General features: G+C 34.4%; 1 pseudogene; it reads left to right on the top strand.

The window, feature by feature from the left end:
• LOC109840907 lies at positions 5,181–9,174 on the top strand (annotated as a pseudogene).

Raw genomic sequence — 10,068 nt, 5'->3', positions numbered from 1 at the left:
TTTATCGGAGCAATATACTGGATGGTGTATATATATAATATAACAACTAAAAAATATAATCTAACCATGCTTAATGAAATATAAACATACCAAAACAGAAAAGCAAAGTATGTACAATTTATTCACTAATTTCTTATATAAGTCTCTGTTACAGGAAAAACAGAAAAACAAAGTATGATAAAAGAATAGTTATATAACTGATATTACTCAAAAGAGAAAGTGCGTGCGTGAAGAAATTACAAGAGAAGGAAAGCTCACAGCATGTGTATATAGCCATGTTTCCGGACAAAAAAAATATGGTTGACAGAGGGTAGGCGAGCGACGAAGTTCACGGTTGAAGTTCACGAAGGCGAGTGACGAAGAGGCGCAGAGAACATGAGATGAAGATAACGGAGGAAGCGCCCTACGAGAAAGGAGCAGCCGCCAGAGACGAAGTTAGGGTTTGAAGGTCGAATTCACAAAGTTTCGAGTTTTAAGTTTCATATTATTAACAAAACGGGTCGGGTCGGGTTTTAAAAATTCAACAACTCAACTCAAAATGCCTGACCGATAATCCCGATAATCTCGATAATTTAGCCTTACTTATCGGCCGATAAGTGCCGATAACGCCGATAACTCGTCGATAATCTCTCCAAAACGATAACCGATTACAAAACCAATTTATCCTAGCGGAGAGCTCAAAAATCCGATAACTGGACCGATAATATCGATTATCGGCCGATATTTAAAACAATGACCACTAGCTGATGAGCTCATATCTTCGTCCAAAAAGGCTACTCTTGTATGACATGGGCTCAGCTCATGGAATGCAGACAGCAGAGTTCAGGTCGGCTGTTCCTTATTGACCTTGTTAAAATACATAATTTCATTAACATGGTTACGATACTATCCTGATGGTGTATCTAGAATCACTTCCTTAAAGAAGATAGTTTTAAGAATTATAAAATTGCATTTAGCATCGTATAATGTAGGTCAGATAAAATAATATATGTACACAAATTCGTTTTTTTTACTTCAAAAATAATATAACCTTATATCATTGACAGTAAAGAATTTAGAAAATGGTCTAGAAAAACTTTTATGTCATTACATTCATAAATTAATTCCCTTTTTGTTAGGTAAGTTCAATATGAGTTATGGCTATTTATTAGTGTAATATATAACAAAAAATTCAAATTGATTAAGAAACAATATAATTCTGAAATATTGAAAAAATAAAAAATGTCCCCCTACCCTGAACAAGTAGGAGGCGTCGGCCACCAGTCACACATAAGCCACTTGTGTGAAGAAGCAATGCCATTACAATTTCTTTTTCAAAAAAATATGATAGTGCGCCAGAAATGAAATAAATTATTTATGAATTTGAAAAAAAAAGATATATATCCCAATAATTAAGGTCCATTTTAAATGAGAGCCACAATGCTTATTATCATCCAACCAGTGTTTTAAAAGCAAAAGGCGAAGTCAAGGCAATGAGGTCCTATGTTGACTAAAGCGAGGGGCGAAAAAAAGGCGATCGCTTGAAACCAAGGTGATAAATATTTAAAAAAATTCATAAAAATTATAAATAATATGCAAATAACAATAATTAGCAACGAGACAAATTAAACAATATCATGTTTTCAAAGTCACGAATCTAATAATTTATAAACCATCTAAATGAAATAATAAGTAAATTATAAATATTGAATAGTAATATTAACTAGTACTGCTAACACAGATTATTAAGCAGGAAATTTTGAACCTTAATGTTTAAATTGTGGTATGTCCACAAAATGACATAGATAATAAAGTACATTACGAGTAAAATGGTAAAAGATTGACCAAGAAAAAAGTAACACAAATTCAATAACAAAAACAAACTTCACTTTATCGAACACCTTTCACGCCCTCAAAATTCTAAACTAGAGACAAACATCATGTGTCTTGCATCACATGCTAGGTAAGCGCGACGCTTGAGGCGCTAAGGTAAGGTCATGAGGTGCTAAGGCGAGCTCTTGAGGCGCCAAAAGCTGTTCGTCTTAGTAACCTTCATCGCCTGACAAAGTGCAAGGCACTAAGTTAGAAGAGCGGCTCGCAGCTATCTACTACTTTTAACTAAAAGAGAACAATGAATGAACAGTAAAAATTCTTTGGGCCAATCAGATTATTTTTAAAAATAAATTTTATTCCCCTAAAAATACTCCCACGTCTTTTCAGCCTTATTTTCCCCCTAAATAACTTCGTCCGGTCCATACCTACACCCACTACTCTCCTCGCTAACATCCCATTATAATAACTTTCACCTCATAAAAATACTCACGTCTTTTCAGCCTTATTTTCCCCCTAAATAACTTCCTCCGGTCCATACCTACACCCACTACTCTGCCAAATCTGATACCTCCATTCTCAAATTCTCAAACATCCGCTGTCATGTCCTTCCTCCCCCACCTCCTCTCCGCCTCCCTGCACCGCCTCCGCGACTCAGACTCCTCCGTCAGATCTGTCATCGTGGACACTATCATATCCCTCGCCGCCTCTAACCCCGTCGTCGTCTCCTCCTTGCTCTTCCGCCCCCTCTCCGACGCGTTCCTCCACGAGCAGAACTAGCACGCCCAGTCCACCGTCGCCTATCCTCGCTGTTCCATTATCGTCCTCGCTGTTCCATAAGGTCGAATCGAAAACCTAAATATTTTTCTAGTTTGATCCTCATGTAAGGCTACCTGTTGCCTTTAGATTTGATACAATTTGGATTAAATTTTGATTAAATTCCGTATGGAGTTATAAATTGCAAGAATTAGTCAATGATACAAATGCATTGTCAAATAGATTTGTCTTATATTATCTATATGTAACTTAATTATGTAGTGCAATCAGTATTGGTTTCACTTCTATCTAAAATTTTGAAGCGTTGATGGTTTAATTTGATAGTTTCACTTAATTTTTGTATCCTTTTTAGCCTTATTTTCCCCCTAAATAACTTCCTCCGGTCCATACCTACACCCACTATTCTCCTCTCTAACATCCCATTATAATAACTTCCACCTCCTAAAATTAGCAATAAAACTAAAACTAATGTTTAACTATTGTCTCTTCTTCAACCTTCTCAAGGAAAGATAAAGAGGTAAAACTTATTGTATATTGTTTTTACATAGATATATTTTTCTACTAATTATGCACAATAAATGCATTGGAATATCTATCATAAATGCCAAGCAAAAATTCATGATTTTCTACTAATTATGCACAATAAATGCATTGGAATATCTATCATAAATGCCAAGCAAAAATTCATGTAGTAAATACTTTTACAAATGCATTGGAATATCTATCATAAATGCCAAGCAAAAATTCATGTAGTAAATACTTTTACGGTACATTTATTTATTATTATTAGTATCTTGCCTTACAAAGTTATAGTCGTAATAATATTAGTTGGAAAGCATAATTTTTATACTAAGTTTGTTAATTTTTTGATTTCCTGTCAATTTTATCTAAAATCGACACATATTAGATCTATTGCACACATCATAGGATTTGTTATTACAATTGTTCATTAAGGTTGCGTTTGAGAACTTTGATTTGGATTTGGGAAGTTGATTTAAAATCAAGGGATTTTAAATTTAGGATTTGAAATCCATGATTTAAGAAATCTTTTGTTTGGATATCTTTATTAATAAAAGGATTTGTAATCTTTGATTTTAAAATTTGGTGCTTGGGTACTTTATTATACATGAATTTGAATTTAAAATTGATAAAACTTTATTCTTTTAACCCGTCTTGTTTACATCAAATGCAATGGAGATGTGTAAAATAGTAACCAAAAAACACAAATTTAGTTAATTTTGACGATGATAGCTACATTTGCTAAGTTTTCAAATTCATTACCCACCATAACTTGCAAGACTTTCAACAAAATGATAATGAAGAAAACTCTACAAACATATATCTTACAAAAAAACATCTAAATAATACATTACCATTGTATATTTCACAGATATCCAGGCTAGAAAATACTTGAGGCTTGTTTCATATTTCACACATATTCAAAGTGAGAATAAGTTGATATCAGAGCAAATAAGTAACAGTTTCATGTGTTGTGCATTAAAAATGTAGCTCTGTAAACCTTGATTTCAACCCATAAGCCATGCTCAAACATCATCTTATATAAACAGAGTAGGTACAACTGACAATTACATAGTTAATTTGGTCTTTGATATATACCAAGAGAAATGTTAATAAGAAAAAATACAAAGAGTTGCAAAATGAATAGCATGTGAGAAGAGAAGTATCCTCGATGTAAAGAAATTACAACTGAGAATTCAGAAGTGCTCGTATGCTAAACCCTATCCGCAGCAACAAAAGAGTAAGCATGTAAATTCTTTTTGAAAGTATCAATCTGAGAGCATACAATAAACTGATCTGGACGGTGTTTTTTTGTAGCAAGAAAATGCAATCTCATTGATGCAACTATCTCATACTCTTTAAGTAGAACACGGCAAGTCCAAAATAAAAAGGCATATACCATCACTATATGAGCCCAAAACCTACAAAGAAAATGAGCAGATCAATAATTTTTTTAATCAAGCTAACAAGTTAACAAATTAAACCAAAATGTCGAATAAGTGAAACTGAATAAGATAAGCATAAAAGCATATGGAGACCTGTGCGGGTATTGGTTATCCAACTATAAGTGTGCATCCTAACATAAATGACAAAATAATGGGAGTTAAATATGCCTAAAAAGGAAAAAAAATTCAAGAGAGAACTTACTCGAATGGGTTCAAAGATTTGGGGGTTCTTGTTATCCAACTAGAAACTACTCCTTAAGAATAAAAAGACTAAAATCTCTTTTTTCATCATCAGGAAGTGACTTCGACAAATAAAACTTTTTCGGGTTGCTATCCATTATCTTATCAAATGCATTGAACACTTGAATGCGACTTAAGTTGGGTATATTTGAGACCACTTGATGAATCTCCTCTTCGGTTGGTGGTTTTCTTACTACTTCCTCCTTTCTCTCATTAAAATACTCACTCACAGAAGCTGTCATCACTGTAAGTGAATCAACCATTTTAACCCTCTTCTTTTGTTTCTTTGAACTTGTCTCACCACTAGTTGATGCTCTAGGAAGATGTTTCTTTAAAGAGCTTCCACTTTCATTTGTTTCAAATGTGATAATTTCAAAGCTCAACATGTAAATGCAGGTACCTAAAGGAGAGTGCTCTGTATCAAGCTTAAGTGCATTAGCTATGTTCACAGTTAGGTATGTTCAAAGAAAAATGATGTGTCCTGAGGTATCTTGCTCATAAACCTCTATGGATCAATGATTGCCTGAAGTATACTATCAAAATGATGTGTCCTGAGGTATCTTGCTCATAAACCTCTATGGATCAATGATTGCCTGAAGTATACTATCAATGAAAAAGTTCTACTATAGGCCTGCTCATAAACCTCTATGGATCAATGATTGCCTGAAGTATACTATCAATGAAAAAGTTCTACTATAGGCCTTAATTTCATCACTGCTTATAGACAAATCTTTTTTTAGCTACTCAGGGATCAATAATCTGAAGTATAACAATGTAAGGCTAACTTAAGTACTTAATCCCCACCCCCACTAGAACGCAATGAACATAGACATAAATTAAAAATGACCAAATATTCAATTAAAAATACCAAACCCTAATGCATTCATAATGAAATCATCAAAAAATCACCAAACCCTAATGCATTCATAAGAAATCATCAAAAAATTAAAAATATTCGGTTAAAAATATTGTTCAAATAACATCGAGTGTTAGCTCTGATCTAGGGTTTAAGCCGCGAAGATCACGACCTAAACCCTAGATCAGATCTAGGGTTTCAATGGAAGGGGGACAGAGGAGAAAGGGGGAGACCGAAACCCTATATCAGATCTAGGGTTTTGACGAGAGAGAAGGGGAGGAGAGATACCAAGGGGAGAGGAGAGATACCTGCGTTGAGAGAGAGATTCGAGATCGCGACTGAGAAACGAGAGAGAGGAGTCGGGATCGAGACTGAGATATAAGAGAGAGGAGGAGTCGGGATCGGGATATGGTAAATACGAAGGGGCAGGATGGGATTTCAAATTCGTGCATTTGGGCTTTCAAAATCTCCTTTTTAAAATAATTGATTTTGAAATCTCAGCCTAATTTGAGGCCCAAACTAGAGATTTGGATTTGAAATGTCATGGACCAGGGCCCAAATCCAAGTTTTCAAACGCAGCCTAATGTGATTTCCTGAGCTTTTTATCTATAATTGAGACATATTAGATATATTGCACACATCATAGTACATCTATCTAATTATTTGATATCATTTAATGTGCAAGTTAACATTTCTGGATATTGTGGCAAACTATCTTAAGAAATATCAAACCCTACGAGAGGTGAAAGAGGTTAGTCAATAAATGTGACATAATAATAATAACGTCATTTAAGTATTTAGGTTGTTATCTGTTGCTAAACAAATTTCGTCATTAGAAATCTAAAATTAAATGAAACATTAAACTCCACAGAATATAAGTACATTAAGTATTTCAATACTTTAATTCTTTATATTTTCTAACCTATCATGGATGGATGTATTATATTTTTTAATACGATGCTAATAACAATATATAGTACTCCTTATTATCATATTTCTACCATGCAAAATTTTAAACGAATTTAAATAACAATATATAGTACTCCTTATTATCATATTTCTACCATGCAAAATTTTAAACGAATTTATAAACCTAACAATATTAAAGAATACTCCTTATTATCATATTTCTACCATGCAAAATTTTAAACGAATTTATAAACCTAACAATATTAAAGAAGATTTTGAAAATCCAAATAAAACAATTTTATTAAAAATTGAAAAAGAAATGCGCCTTTGCTTAGCATGGGCCGAGTCACGTCTTTTAAAAAATAACCAACTGCTACAAATATGTCAGCCTGTATCTCCTTATTCCCCTAAAAATACTCCAACGTCTTTTAAAAATAACCAAATACTACAAATATGCCAACCTGTAACCCCCACGTCGGTTTTTCCTTCTCCTCTACACCCAAATTATGGATGACCCCCAAAAAATCTTTATGCACATGCAATGCACGTGGTCAAATATCATGATTAAGTATATTTTAAAGAAAGTAGGTTTTATGCACGTGGTTAAATATCAAATATCATGATTAAGTATATTTAGTTTATTTCCTTACTAAAACTTTATTTTGGTAACATGTTCAATATTTACAGAAAATCTTTAGAAACTGTGCTTTGCACGGGTCTAAACACTAGTTCTGTAATAATCATAAAAAGGAAATACATATCAATGATGAAGACAATCAAACATTGGTATGTAGTAATTGTGAATGAAATAACAACTAGCAAGATGGACAAACATATTACATAACATTATGCAAGAAAAGCGGATTGCTCAGTTGTTAATATGATCATCATTGACATTTTTCTGACTTTCAACAGTTGATATGACACTGAATAGCATAGCTGTGAGTAATAGAGGCAATTATCAGTTTGTATTCTCTAGATACAAAGTAGTGATTTAACTGATACATGCTTTGTCCAGGGAAGTTCTAACTTGCCCGTATTAACAGAAGTCGGAGCTAAACAAGCTAAGAAATGCCGGAATGCCTTGATCAGCATAAACTTTGATCTCTGCTATTCAAGCCTAATTTCACGTGCAAAGGTTTCAGGTCCTTGTTACCAAACCTCATCATTCATGACGACTCTTCTCATTTCTCAGCTCATATACAAAGTAATGCAGTTTGCTCAGAAGTTGTCTTGTATAGCATCATTCATATTGAACCCGATGTTTCATGCAGTCAACTGCAGAATTGATATGGCACGCCAGGGAAAAACCTCTGGTTTTCTTTGATACCTTAAAAGAGGCATATCTGTTTTTTCTCGAAGACATGACTAATGGTATGGCCTAGTTATTTCCCACTTACTCATTTGCCGTTGTTTGGCTATTTCTTGATGGTGGACTCTGTAATCATACTTAGAATTTGGAGGCAGCGGATGCTAAGAAGAAATATCCAGAGTTGTATACTGCATGGAGAGAAGATCCATCAAATTTTAGTGTTACGGGAGTTATGGGTAAGGGCTGGAGAGACTTGGAGGGAGATTTTATCCACACCAGTAATTGAGTCCTATCTGTCTATGCTTTATGCATTTGATTTGACTCTCTGAACGATTTTACATTGGTTGTACTAACTCCAAATTGCTTCTTAGGATTATCATTAGGTGGAAAACATTTTGGTTGTCATTGACAAGTCAATTCTTAGGGTGTTCATCTGCACAGCACTTGGACTCAGACCTGAAAGGTACCTTAATATTGATAATGCAATGAAATGTTTGACTTCTTTGTTTAGTTTTTCTTGTCGAGTAGTTTTGCACTATAATGTATAAAACTTCTTTATGGTTTCCTTACTTGTCATCGACATTTTTCAAAGCACGACACTCCATGAATATTGTTGGAAACACCTAGACGTTCCATTCTGAAACTTCGTTTTCACGTTAAAATGCATTGCAAGATGGCCTAATCAAATCATATTATTAGATTTAACTTCTTGTTATGTGCATAATATATCTGTGCTCATGTGTCCTTTCTTTCTACACATTTTTCTGTACTCCGTGTCAAATGTCCCACCTCATTATTCTGTCCATATATGTTCTGTGTGCACACTTCATAGGTTTTATAGTGGTGGAGGAACTGTGTTTCTGCTACAAGTGCCAAGTTAAACAGAATCAAGTAATTGACTATATACGCAACGAGAACGCTTGTGTGGTGGGGGGTGTTGGTAGATGGTCAATGTGTGATGGCACATTTTTGTAGTACAATTAGTTCTCTGAACATCAAGTAAAAATTGTGATGATGATGGTGCAGGTTTTGGGCAATTGACATAAACAATGGTGGGATTTCGGTGTTTACATTCAACAGAAGAGGAGAAGCTATGCCTCAATACCTGAATATGACGGCACATATGTATAGTAATCACATTTATCGGTATTAAATTTTGAAAATGTAATACTTATTTTGGGCTGGTCGTTTTTCAACAGCTTGGCGAATTGCAAATGGGCAAAGTGATGGATTCTTGTATTAGTTCTTCATGAATGAAAAGCCTGTATGAAGATGCTTTAAATCTGTATTAAATTGACGATTTTCGACGATGGCTGTATTTGGCTTCCATGTAAGCATGATGTACTTGTAATGCAACTTGGTCTTCCATACTTCTATGGTAAAAGATACACAACCAAGGATATTTGGATTCAAAGGACTATAGGATGACCTGATTGATTTTATGCTTAGTTTTTTTTTTTTTTTTTTTTTTTTTTTTTTTTTTTTTTTTTTTTTTTTTTTTTTTTTTTTTTTTTGTGATAAGGGAACCTTGGCTAGCTCACTCAACTGCCCCGCTGAGCCTCAGGTTTGATCTCTGCATCCAGAAGGGGATTCGCCTCATTACCTCATCATATTCACTAAGGGGCTGTTTGAATAGGTTATTTTGGGTGGTAAAAAAGGAGAAAGCTGCCAAAAATGTTAGCTTTTTGGCAGCTTTCCCCCAAAATCACCTTTTTAAGAGGTGATTTTGGGGGAAAGCTGCCAAAAAGCTGACATTTTTGACAGCTTTCTCCACTTTTACCACCCAAAAAACAGGAACCAAACAGCCCCTAAGGGGACAGGTAATCGCGTGACCGAGGATTCGGTCAAGGATCAGCAGGGCACGAGGATATATGGAGACCTCCTCCACCGTGGGGCTGCTAACCACTTGACCCACCCACTGGTAGTTAGATGCTTGTTTATTCAGCTAAGGATACTTTAGCCTTTTTTGTAAGCTAAAACTGCATATTGGATTTGTGCAAGCCATCTATTTCATTTTGTTGGTATGTCTAGCTAAGACTTTTGAGGAGATCAGAATACGGCACCGTAATTGAAAAGAGGCTTGTAATGATTTTTTTTTCTTCAATAAAACCGAAGTTGTACTCCCATTTACCACAAAAAAAAAAAAAAAAACCCAACTAGTTATGCTTGTTCCAATAAACCCAAAATACAAAGTTTTTTTA

This window comes from Asparagus officinalis, chromosome 1, assembly GCF_001876935.1.
Source record: "Asparagus officinalis chromosome 1, Aspof.V1, whole genome shotgun sequence".
Classification (NCBI taxonomy): Eukaryota; Viridiplantae; Streptophyta; class Magnoliopsida; order Asparagales; family Asparagaceae; genus Asparagus; species Asparagus officinalis.
This window is presented reverse-complemented; position numbering and strand designations above follow the sequence as displayed.